This window comes from Mirounga leonina, unplaced genomic scaffold, assembly GCF_011800145.1.
Source record: "Mirounga leonina isolate KUSES-001 unplaced genomic scaffold, KU_Mleo_1.0 Mir_114, whole genome shotgun sequence".
NCBI lineage: Eukaryota > Metazoa > Chordata > Mammalia > Carnivora > Phocidae > Mirounga > Mirounga leonina.
The window spans coordinates 52,777,084-52,789,867 of NW_023270265.1; positions in this window are offsets into that span (position 1 = coordinate 52,777,084).

The window sequence follows — 12,784 nt, forward strand, 5'->3', positions numbered from 1 at the left end:
CCTGACACCTCTGACTATCTCTCTGCCCAGGGAGGCCTGGGCCAAAGGTAAGAACAAGGTGCCCAGGGCAGGCCCACTGTGGGGGCAGGGAGATCGCAGAGGCTCTGACCCCCTCCCCCAGGGGAAAGCAGAGGAGCATGGGACCCTAACTCCCCAAGCGTCTGCCGCCCCAGAAGGAAACACCTCATCCACTATGCTTATGTTCTTCAGTGTGTCTCCTCTGTCCTAGAAAGTGGATTTGTTCCCCTCGGGTGCTGGAAATCTAACTAAAACGCGAACCAAATGCAATTTTTCCTAGAAAAAGTGCTTCAGTGGCTGGTCAGGCCACAGGGTCCCCGGACCCTCCCCAGGGCTCCTCATTTGCAGGGATGGGCCCAGCCCCTCCGGTTGCAGAACTAGGGGCCCACGATGGCCTAGAGGGAGGTGCCCAGCATCCTGCGTGCAATTTCATCGTGATTTGGCAAACTTGCCTCTCTCCATTTCCCGGGACTTGTTCTGTGACTCGGAAACCAGAGGAAGTCGTAAACCAGCAGTCCCAGACCTTTGAGGCTCAGCAAGGACAGCGTGTCCTCGGGGCTGCGTGGGTATAGTGAGAGAGCCGAGGGGTGTTTGAGGGTGTGCCCCAGGGCTGCCCTGGAGGGACGACTCATGAGAAATGGGCACCGTCCTGGTTTTCATTCCCAGGGATGACAGGCAGGGCCGCAGGCTCCAGGCAGGAAGGCAGCGGGCGCCCCGAAGACAACGCCGGGGGGATAACGGGGTGACCTGACCGAGGCTCAAGATGGATTTCAACAACACCATGTCTCCTTCCACGCGTTCTCTGGTTGTCCTCACCCCAGCAGAAGGCCGGCAAATGCGGGGTTGTCTTGGCCAGGGCCCGAGCCAGCCCACAAAAAAGGGACAGGAGTGCCACCCAGTGGCCCGTCCCTCTCCTGGGCATCCGCGCTCACGCCACACTGTGGATGTCCCTCTTGGACTCGGGGCCCCTCTCACCTGCTCTTTCCTTCATTTGAAGGCCTAGGAGGCCCGCACCCACCAGCCACACGCCACATCCTGCTGGGAGAGCGCGAGGGGGGGCAGGCCGTCAGGGCTCCCCCTTTCTGCTCTGAAGGAGTCCGGCCACCCCAGCCCAGGCATCATCACTCCCAAAAGTGGGGGCTCCGTGGTAAGGGGCTCTCTTCCCTTTGGAAGAGGCTGAAGCCAAGACACGAGTCATGAATCTAATCGGCCAGAGACGGGTCTACTTGGCCGGCCCTGCTCCTCTCTCCCCCAGGAGGACACAGGGGTGGAGCCCAGGCGGTCAGACCCATACCCTCCGACAAGGTCCTAGGGAAACTGAGCCAGAGGCCATGCCCACCTCACACCTTCAGCTGCCACTGCCTTGGGAGAAAAGGCTGCTTGCTGGTTTTTGCATGTTTTCATTCTGTGGGGGACAGCCCCAAGCCCAGTGACAGGTGCGAGGTTTTGTCTCCCATCCTGGGCTGTGAGCATGACCCCAGCTCCAGTCCTCCAGACCTCCCTGGTCACCCAGCACCCAGCAGCTCCTTCATCCTGCAGGGGTGGGCCTCAGCACGAGGCCTTCAGCAGAGGCTCTGTGTGTGGCTCCAGCTGGGGCCTTGGTCCACAACCCTGTCCCCTCCCCACCAGCCCCAGGGTTAGCGATGGGGGACTCCTTCCCTGGGTGGCTTTGAGGACCCAGGAAAGCAGGGGGCAAAACATTCAGAGAGGTCCTGGCTGGGAAGCACGCTTCCCTCCTGACTCCCCAGGGGCAGGGGTGCTGGGCCCCATCGTGGTTAATTCTGGGTGAGGGTCTGGGCCCCAGGGTAGCCGGTTCTGGGCTGGGGTCCTGGGTCCCAGGCCCAAAAGTGGACCTGAAGGAGGTTAGAAGCGTGTCCCCTGCCTGTAGAGGGGAGGAATGGGGCTCTTGGCTCCCCTCTCTCTTCTCTGTTGCCCCAGGGGCTGGGAGAAGGAGGGGCCTGCAGGCCTGGCCCCCACCCTCTCCCCCCACCGACCCACACCCTCCCCTGGAGGGGCCGAGCGGGGAGGGGTTCAGCTCGGAGGGGAGAGGAGGTCTGGAGGCCTCAGGCTCAGAGCCTGTTGCCCTGTGACCTTGGGAAGGCGTGTCTTCCCCCTGTGTTGACCCTTCACCTGTGAGGGAATCCTAGAAGTCCTTGTAAAAAAGTTTGTTTGAAAGGAAATTTGTGGCCTCGGATGTTTGTAGAACTCTAGAATGATCTAGACTATGAATGCTTCATTTTTGACCAGCGTGGTCCTTTGGGGTCACATGAGGTTTGATATGCAAGCATCTCCGGAGCTGAACTTGTACACATGGCTGCATCCTTAATAAACAGCCTGACCGTGAGACGGACTCCCGGCCGGGACGCCCAGGCCGCCACGTTGCCCTCGCAGGCCGCTGGGCCTGGGGCTTGATTCCTGCTAAGGGAGTCTGTCGGCTTCTTCGTGCCACAACGTGTCTTCCTGGGCGTCCCGGGAGCGTACCCCTCTGTCCCTTCCCCACTGCTCCGGGGACTCCTGGAGAGCCGAGGCCTCTTCCCAGGGGAGGCGGTCTCCAGGGCCAAGCTGGGCCCCGAGTGCATGGGCACTGAGCTCATGTCCAAAACAGCACCATCACCCCAAATCCCGCCATCACGGGTTCAGGAGGTGGACACAGAACCCCCAGAGAGGGACCCATCTCTGTTCTGTGCAGTGGGCTCCTCTGGGGCGAGGAAGAGCCTGGGGTGGAAGGATGGCTGGTCAGGAGAGGGGTGCAGGGGGATGTGAGCGGCCCTGAGGGAGAGAGGGGTGGCCGTGAGGGGGCCAGCTCTCTGCTGGGAAAGCCGATTGTCAGGAAGCTCGCAGTCCTCAGCTCCCCGCAGCCTCACAGAGTGGCCACGCTCCTCCCCGGTCATCCACACTCTGCCACCGTCCCAATGCCCACCTGCTGAGGCCAGAAGGAGGGTGTGAAATCCCACAGGTGGACCACATGCAGGGGTGCCCCCAGTCCTCCCGGGAGCCCAGCTCAGCACCCGGGGTCAGCACCCAGGGCCCGGCCATCCCTGGCCTCTGCACTCTGGCCGTGTGAGTCCAGCAGCTCCTTTCTCGGCTCTCTGGCAGAGGGGCTCCACACCAGAGGGTCCCAGCCAGGGCGCACCTGTGTCCTGGCATGCCCTGCAGACCAGCCACTGGCTGGAGGTCCCCCAGTGATACTGCCGTAGACCCCTTACCCAGTGTTTCTTGGGCACATACTTTCTAGCAGTCTGTGACTAGTCTTACTCTCTTGACGGCGTGCTTCACAGAGCGCACGCTTTTTTAATTGTAATGAAATCCAATGCACACATTTTTCTTTCATGGATGGTGCCTTCGGCGCTGCATCTAAAAACTCACCTGCAGGGGCGCCTGGCTGGCTCAGTCGGTGGACCGTGCAGCTCTTGGCCTCAGGGTCCTGAGTTCCAAACTCTCCACACATTAGGTGAAGAGATTGCTTTAAAAAAACTCCCTGCCAACCCAAGGTCAGCTACACTTTCTCCTATTTTATTTCCTAGGAGTTTTGCAGTTTCACGTTTCACATTTAGGTCTGTGATGCATCTTGAGTTAACTTTTGTGAAGGTGTGAGGTCTGCTCTAGATTCATTATTTTGCAAGTGTTCCAGCACCACCTCTTGAAGAGACCATCTTTGCTCCACTGTGTTGCCTTTGATCCTTTGTCAAAAGTCAGTCAACTGTACTTACGTGGGTCCATTTCTCTGATCCGTTGACCCATTTGTCTACTTTTTCACCAACATCACACCATCTTGACTACCGTAGCTTTACAGGGAGTCTCTAGGTCGGGTAATGCCAATCCCCCAACCTTGTTCTTCACCTTCAGTATTTGTGGTGATTCTGGGCCCGTGTCTCTTCTCCATCTAAACATTAGCATCAGGTTGTCGACATAACTTGCTGGGATTTTGATTGGGATTGTGTTGAATCTCTAGTCTTCCCGTCCGTGAACATGGGATTCCTCTCCATTCATTTAGTTCTTCTTTGATTTCACTCATCAGTTTTGTTTTTCTCGTATTGATCCTGTACCTATATTGTTAGGTTTGTACCTAAGTATTTCTTTTCTTTTCTTTCCTTTTTTGGTGCTAATGTAGTGTTTTGTCTTTAATCTCGAATCCTGTTTATTCACGGATAGGACAGCAGTTGACTTTTGTACATTCACCTTGTATCCCGCAATGTTGCCAACACTGCCTATCAGCTCCAGGAGTTTCTGTGTCAATTTTTTGGATTCTCTACATAGATGATCTTGCCATCCGTGAACAAAGATAATTTTGTTTCTTCCTTCCCAATCTGTATGCCTTTGTCTCCTTTTCTTGGCTTATTGCATCCACTAGTACTCCCAGCATGATGTTGAAGTGGTGGTCAGAGGGGACGTCCTTCCAGTTCCTGACTCACGGAAAGGACCCAGTTTCTCACAGTTGAGCACGATGCTGCCTGTGGATGTCCTTTATCAAGTGGGGGAAGTTCCACTTATTAAACATTTACTAATAGTTACTATTAAAAGTTCCTCTCTTTTAAATCAGTTTAAAAGTTATTTTCCAGAATTAGTGGTGGAGGCAATTTTCAGGAAGAATCTCTCCCCAGTTTCTGCCCTGAAGACGCCCTGCTCTGCCCTCGCTTCTCCAAACTCCTCATTCCAGGCAGACCCGCCAGCTCTGGCTCATGGAACCCTCCCCAGCCCCTCCATCAACCCAGACCCTCACCTGCTCCTTCAACACCACCCCCACCCTCACTGCCCCCTCACCCTCACTCTCATCCCCACTGCCTCTTGAGCCTTTCCTTTAATCTGGAAAAATCACCAGGGCATTGATAAGCAAGTTGGATTTACTCACACCATCTTTTTTTAAAGGAAAAACTGCCTTTCTAAGTTACATTTTTAAAACAAATTCTATATACAAGGGGCGCCTGGGTGGCTCAGTCGTTAAGCGTCTGCCTTCAGCTCGGGTCATGATCCCGGGGTCCTGGGATCGAGCCCCGTGTTGGGCTCCTTGCTCAGCAGGGAGCTGGCTTCTCCCTTTGCCTGCAGCTCCCCCTGCTTGTGCTCTCTCTCTCTATCAAATAGATAAAATAAAATGTTATTTTATTTTAAATTAAAATTAAATTTATTTTAAATTAAAATTCTATAAAAATAAAATATTTTTTAAAATAAATAAATTCTATATACCAAGCAGTGCTATTTGTGGGGCTCCTTCAAGTGCTCACTAAGGACCAGGACTCAGGGTGTGTCTGACCAGGACTCAGGGTCACCCCTACCCGGGGGGAGCCCCATGCCAACCGAGGATCTCGAGGTAATGGAAGGTGGGGTTCCTGGCAGTCCCAGCAACAACTCTATGGGGTTCTCAGGATGCCCCTGCCTCAGACTCCCCGAACCTGCTTCCTTCCAGGAACCTCCTGGGGTGGTCAGCACCCACGTAGATGACAGGTTGGCACCAACCTCTGTCCCTGGCAGGGGGTGTGGGGTTCTCAGGACACTCGATCTCAATCTTTGTTGTTTTATGGGCTCCCTACTTTCTCTGCCTCAGATCTGGGGGAGTCCTGCTCCCTTTTAGTGGGGACTGTTATTTAGAAGCCAAAATTCAGGCACAGAGATGCTCATGCCATTCAAGAGTCAGCGCTTCTGGGTCGTTCTGCGGACAGAGTCAGGAAGCGTGTGTGTGTATGTGCGTGTGTGCGAGGCCACAGGCATGTGACATAACTTGACTAACAGGTTTCCATTTAACTTCTTTGATTTATGTTTGTATCTCTCATGTCAAAAACCTTCATTGTTATCAACACCCCTGAATGGCTCATTCACTTTGTCCCTGAAGGAGGCGCTGAGTTCCGGCCCTGCTCTCTCAACGGCGCCAGCGTCCCGGCCTCCTGGGCAAGGGAACAGCCGATATTACTGGCTTCCGGGTGGTTGGGGGCAGAACCACCCCCAGTGGCCCTCCCGGAACATATTGCCAGCCCGTGGTTTTGCCCTGGTGACCTGGGCAGCCCGGGTCTCACGGCAGACAATGCCCCCTGCCTGGGAACTGGGCCTGATCACGTCTGACCTTCTCCACCTAAGTCCCAAGCTTTAACCAGGACAGGGCAACTCACGCCTTCTCCTTCTGGAGTCTAGGCTTGATTTTTAAAATTCAAGTAAGAATAAATTAAAGAATGCCTTTCTTCCCAGGATGTGTATCACATTTATCAAAACATCAAACTCACGGGGGCACCTGGGTGGCTCAGTCAGTTAAGCGTCTACATTCGGCTCAGGTCATGATCCTGGGGTCCTGGGATCGAGCCCCGGGTCTGGGATCCAGCTCCCTGCTCAGCAGGGAGCCTGCTTCTCCCTCCTCCTCTGTGCTTTCTCTCACTGTCTCTCAAATAAATAATCTTTTTTTTTTTTTTAAGATTTTATTTATTTATTTGAGAGAGAGAGATAGAGAGCACGAGAGGGAAGAGGGCAGAGGGAAAAGCAGACCCCCCGCTGAGCAGGGAGCCCCATGCGGGACTCGATCCCGGGACTCCAGGATCATGACCTGAGCCGAAGGCAGTCGCTCAACCAACTGAGCCACCCAGGCGCCCCTCAAATAAATAATCTTAAAAAAACAACCTCAAACTCACAAACACTTGGCAAGACATTGGCCGTGGGGCCTGCAAGCTGCGGCTGTATTTCAAGAGCCACACCCTTGAAAGCGGTGATGGGAGGACATCCTGTGCCCCCCAAAGGGCCAGCCACAGCACTGTCCATGGGGACCCACGATGAGGCAGGTCCCGTTTCTGCTTTGCTACAACAGTTGGGCACAGGGCAGCTGTTAGAGACAACTGATGACCTGTTCGCTGCCATGCCAGGCCTGGTCCTCACCTGTCCCAGGGCCAAGGTCCGAGGGCTCCAGAGCATCTCTGGTTAACACATATCCTGACGGCCCTCTAGCCTCCATTTCAGAGGCAGAGACAAAGTGCCCCACCCAGGCGCTCACAACCCCGAGGGTCCTGGGGGCCCCCGTAAACACACACGTCCACGTGGTGCCGGGAGCTCAGGGCATTAACTGGGATGGGCTTTCCATTTCCAGGATGATTTTTGGGGCACAGAGTGACGGCGGCCTCCCTGGAGCGCCCCCTCGCCGGTCCCCGCAGGGCCCTCCTGCTTGCCCTGGCTTGGCCAGCAGAGGGCAGCAGCTGCCAGGGACCCGTCGGCCGAGGCTCAAGCCAAGACAGCCAGGCCCATCTGCCGGCGTTTGCCACGGAGATGTGCACCCCGACACCTGAAGGGCTGGGCCCAGGACGGGATTCTCCAGCTCTCTAAAGCTCAAGGACAAAAACAGGTCACATACATTTAGACGCATGTGACAGTTTTCCGAGCATTAGTCCCTCCATATGACCCTCGGGGCCAGCAGAGCTGGGACAGCCGGTCCTATCTTTCGGGGATGAAGAAACAAACTCAGGCTGGGGACCACGTGAGGTCATCAGGCTGGGGAAGCAAAGGGGGACTGGGAACCTCGTGATGGAGTCCGAGTGCCTGCCGCCCCCCCCCCCCACCAGCACCTGCTCAGGCTGAGCGCGCCGGCCACCAAGCTCCCCAAGCGTGGATCGCCTGGGGCACGCGCTCCCCCCAGTTGTGTGATCCCAGGAGCTGCTCTAACATGTCCCCCATGTGCACGGCCACACGCCGGGCCCTGTTTTCACAGCTCAGACCTGACATGCCCTCCCGTCGAGGAGCACCTGTCTGGGGGGAGATGGGGAAGGGCACCTTCTTGAATTTTGTGCTTCAGTCGATTCTGGAACTCCGTTTGTTTGAATCTTTGGCCGTGAGGTCCATAGCATGCCCCTGAAACGAACCACTCTGGATGATGGCCTGTCTCTGCGGCAGACTCACCGGGGCAGAGAGCACTCGTCACAACGGACCTGACTGACGACACAAGACAAAAAAACAAAGGTGCTCGTCCTGAGCGAGGCCTGTCCCTGCAGCATCTAAGTCATCAGACCCATCAGGCCGACACCCTCTCCCGCTAGGAGGCAAGAAGCCTCAGACTGGCAAGGAGCCTTTGAAGTACAAAGATATTTTTTCAGTATATGGAATCCCTAAGCTGCTGAGATAAATGGGGGAAGATTTGACATTTATGGTGCATAATTTAAATTCAAATCAGCTCCCAGTGAAGGAAAATTACCAGATTTTTCTGAACTGCGGGCCTTTTGTTCTGAGCCTTTTGCTGACGTGAGGGTACTAACCTGCTTTAGAGCTGCCTTAATTTTTATAATTTTTTTTTTTTAAGATTTTATTTATTCATTTGACAGAGAGAGAGACAGCAAGAGAGGGAACACAAGCAGGGGGAGTGGAAGAGGGAGAAGCAGGCTCCCCGCGGAGCAGGAAGCCCGACACGGGGCTCGATCCCAGGACCCTGATATCATGACCTGAGCCGAAGGCAGACGCTTAACAACTGAACCACCCAGGCGCCCCAATTTTTATAATTTAGAGGGGAAAAAACATATCGTGGAATATCGTGAACCTAATGTCTTTATTTTTGAAATGAAGTTATGGCCATCTGTGAATTATTTCTTTAAAAAAAAAAGAACACTTAAATTGGGCAAGTGTTTTCCCACTTTTAAATACCTGATTTAAAAATAAGAAGCACCAAATGGTTGACAGGGATCCAAACCACAGAGAAATACACAGGTGCAGGTGACTGTTGATTTAGGGAGGAAAGATTTTGCCCGAGGGCATGTGCAGATTTCTTGCAGGCCCCCGCCGCTCCTGGGCCCATGGAGATTGGGGGCTGGTCACCTGCAGGCCCACGGCCTCACTCTGTTGCTGCAGAATACAAAGCGTACAGAAGCCCAGAGGATTTCTGCAGGGCCGCGGTGGGAAGTCCCTCTGCCGTCTCTGAGCCTGGATGTGGACGTGGAGGGACCACGTGGGCCCCGTGGGTAGTGCCAGGCCAATCCCCGCGAGCCACTCTGCCTCCTCCGTCTCCCGCATCAGAAATGAGGTGCCGTTGCAGCAGGGCAAGGGGAAGACAGCACAGTGTGGTCCTCCCCGGGCTCCCTGGAGCTCAGGAGGACGTGGTGGGCCGCAAAGGCCGGGCTGATCCTACCCAGGAGCTTGTCTGACCCAGTTCCCCGCCTCTGCTCAGTGGAATGTCCCAAACCACCTGACGCTGGAGGCACCATGGCCGTGAGAGTCAGCGACCCATCACACGGCCACACGGGGAGGCAGGTGGGGTCGGGTAGCCTAGGGTTCCAGAGGAGCGGCTCAGATGCCCCCGGGAAAGGCCCACAGCCGGTAGCTCCCTGGGGCCAGCCAACTTCCCAGCAGAGGGGCAGGGAATGAGGTGGGCGGGCAGGGCCCAGCCGGTCACCCCCACAAGGGCTCCTCAGGGCCGTGTGTGCCCTGCAGGTCCTGTTGGGCTGCCGCTGGGCCCAACACCCATCCTGCTTCCCGCCATCTCTTCCCGAGGCCCGCTGCTCAAGAAACTCCCGCATCTTGACTCAGACTCGGGGCCTCAGCCTCGGCTTCGCAGGGAACCCAACCAGGCCCGGAGGCTTCCTGTGTCTGCAGCACCGTAGCTCATCCTATTCGGGTCCCAACGCCTCAGCCTCACAGCAAAAGGGGAGAGTGTGAGCAGCCCAGGTTCACGTGGTACAGCGGGAAAGGAGAAGTGAGCGGGCTGCTTGCAGAGGTAGGTCTCATGGGGCACGCACAATACGGCAGAAGGAGGAACAGGGACCTCCCAGCGAGTCACCAGAGCCTGCCCCATCTCTGCTGTCCCCCTTTATGGGACACCCATCAGCCCCCATTAGAGCACAAGGCCTGGGTAGGGCTCCTGGGACCGGTGTGCCTTCACAGTGACCAATGGCCCCAGCTTGGCGACAGGGACTGTGGGCCTGATGCTCTCTCACCTGCAGCCTGAGACCGCTCAGAAGCAGAGGACTTGGCCGTGAGCCCTCGGGAGGACACTCCTGACCTCTGACAGTATTCCCTGCTCACAGACTCAAAGACCAACAGGAGGGTGAGCAGACAGAAGTTTCGTTTTGCTGAGATAACAAATTGCCACCAATGTAATGGCTTAAAACCACACCTATCTAGCATCTCCCACCTCTGGAGGCCGAAAGTCACCCCGGGGGCAGGTCGGCAGCTCTCTGCCAGGGCTGAAACCGAGGCCCCTTGTGGTCCTGTGGTTGGCTGTAGGACTAAGGTTCCGTTTGCCTGTGGGTTCGCAGCCGAGACCGGTCTTTGCCCCTACAGGCTGCTTGCATTCCTTCTAGCGCTTTCCACGGGGTCCCTGCCAACAAAGGCAGGTCACGTCCCTCATGCGCTCTGAAGCCCTCTGACCTGCCCTTCCCTGTCTCTCTGACTCCAGCTGGAAAGTCCTCTGCTGTGTTAAAGTACTCTTGTGATTCAATGGGGCTCGCACAGATAATCTCAGATAATCTTCCTACAGGGCAGTCTGTAACAGTAATGCCTTCTGCAAAGTCCTTTTTACCCGTAATGTAACGTAGTCCTTTGTTTATCCCTTCCTTCCCTTCCTCATTTGGAGAAAAATTCAGGGAAGAGTAAAGAAAAAAATACGGGATGAAGTTTAATGCCTTGCAGAGCTCCAGCAGGAAGGAGGCAGCGGATTGTGGAGGGAAGGATGTTTATAGCAGCTTTATTCATGATTTCCAAAACCTGGAAATGACCAAGATGTCTTTCGGTAGGTGAATGGATAAATACACTGTGGTTCGTCCAGACTATGGAATATTATTAATGATAAAAAAAAGAAGTTATTTACCAAGCCATGAAAACACATGGAGAACCTTAAATGCATGTTACGAAGTGAAAAAGCAAATTATAAAACATTCTGGAAAAGGTAAAATTATGTAGACAGTAAAAAGGATGAGTGTTTGCAGGGGTGAGTGGGGGAGAGGAACAGGCAGAGCACAGGGGATTGTTAGGGCAGAGAAACTGCCCTGTATGACACCATAAGACACATGCATTCTGCATTTGTCCAAACCCAGGGAGCGAGCAGCATGAAGAGTGAACCCCTATGGACCTCAGTTTAATGATACGCCAAGGCAGGCTTGTCGTGGTAAAACACATACCATTCTGATGAGTGACTTTGATAGTGGGGGGGGGGTGCTGTGCAGGTGCTGGGGCAGTGAGCATGTGGAAAATCTCTATGCCTTCCTTCCCATTTTATTTGTAAGCCTGAAAAACTTGCCTTAAAAAATATTAAGTCCTTTTAAAAAAAGAATCAGAGACGCAACTCCAGGCACTGCACCCTGTCAACGACACGGCTGTGCATCGAATGATGAGGGGAACAGCCAGTGGGACACACACTCTGGGGCTTCCTACGGCCGCTCCCTCCAGCCCACGTGGCCACCCGAGCAGCCCACGGAGGGTGGACCGGGACTCCCTGCACTTGAACAAGTCTCTAAATCCCATACATTTTACAATGGAGGCCTGTTCTCTCTGCTAGTAGGGCACGTCTCTGAGCTAGCTACTAAATCTGAACTTGAAAACAATCCACACTCAGCATTCTAAATGGCAGGTAGTCACTGAAATCTAAATAAATCAAAGACATTTTAAAAATAAAGGTGTCCAGGGAAGAACAGTGAACAGGGTACCTTCCTCTGTGATTCCCTTCAAACTATTAAGATATATGGTTCTTGTTAGGTTTGGTGGAAAATTAGATGTATGTTAAATTAGACTTAAAAATCAACGTATTGAGACATAACTCACGTAAAATAGAATGGACCCACTTTCAGTGTATAGTTCAATGGGTAGTCCGACAGCCATTTCTCCAACAAGATATGGAACATTTCCATCACCCCAGAAAGCTGCCTTGCTTTGTCCCAGTCGATCCCCTCCCTACCCCACGGCCATTCCTGCCCCATCACTGTAGAGCCATTTAGCTTCTTCTAGACTTCTAGACTTCTAGACTTCAGCGTTCTCCAGAGAAAGAGAGCCAACAGGGTCTATGTGTATGTGTTAAGAGGCTCTTATTGAGGAATTGGCTCACATGATTGTGGGTATGCAAGTGTGATATGTGCATGGCAGGCTGCAAATTCAGGCAACAGTTGATGTTGCTGCCTTGAGGCAGAACTTCTTCCCTGGGAAAACCTGTTATGTGTTCACGATGCCTTCCACTGATTGGACGAAGCGCCCCCTGCCCCCCATTCTCAAGGGTAATCACTGCTAATCAAAGTCAACTGACTGTAGGTGTTAATCGCATCTACCAAGTACTTCCATGGCAACATCTATATTGATGTGCAATTAAATAACTAGGTACTGTGCCCTAGTCAAGCTGACCTAAGACTATCATCACTCATGATAATACAAGTGGAATTACACATCGTGTATGACTTTGAGTCCAGCTCGCTTCATTCAGTATGACATTTCTGAGAGTCATTCCTGCTTGTATCACTACCCCAGTCCTTTTTATTATGGAATCATATCTCTTGCATGAATATTGCAGGCTAGATTCTTTTTTTTTTTTAAGATTTTATTTATTTATTTGAGAGAGAGAATGAGAGAGAGAGAGCACATGAGAGGGGGGGAGGGTCAGAGGGAGAAGCAGACCCCCTGCTGAGCAAGGAGCCCGATATGGGACTCGATCCCGGGACTCCAGGATCATGACCTGAGCTGAAGGCAGTCGCTTAACCAACTGAGCCACCCAGGTGCCCTGCAGGCTAGATTCTAATACACGCCAGGCATTTCACAATTTGGCCACGAGATCTCAAAATAATCAAACAAGAAAATTGCCACATTCTGCATGGAGCACTGGGTGTTATGCACAAACAAT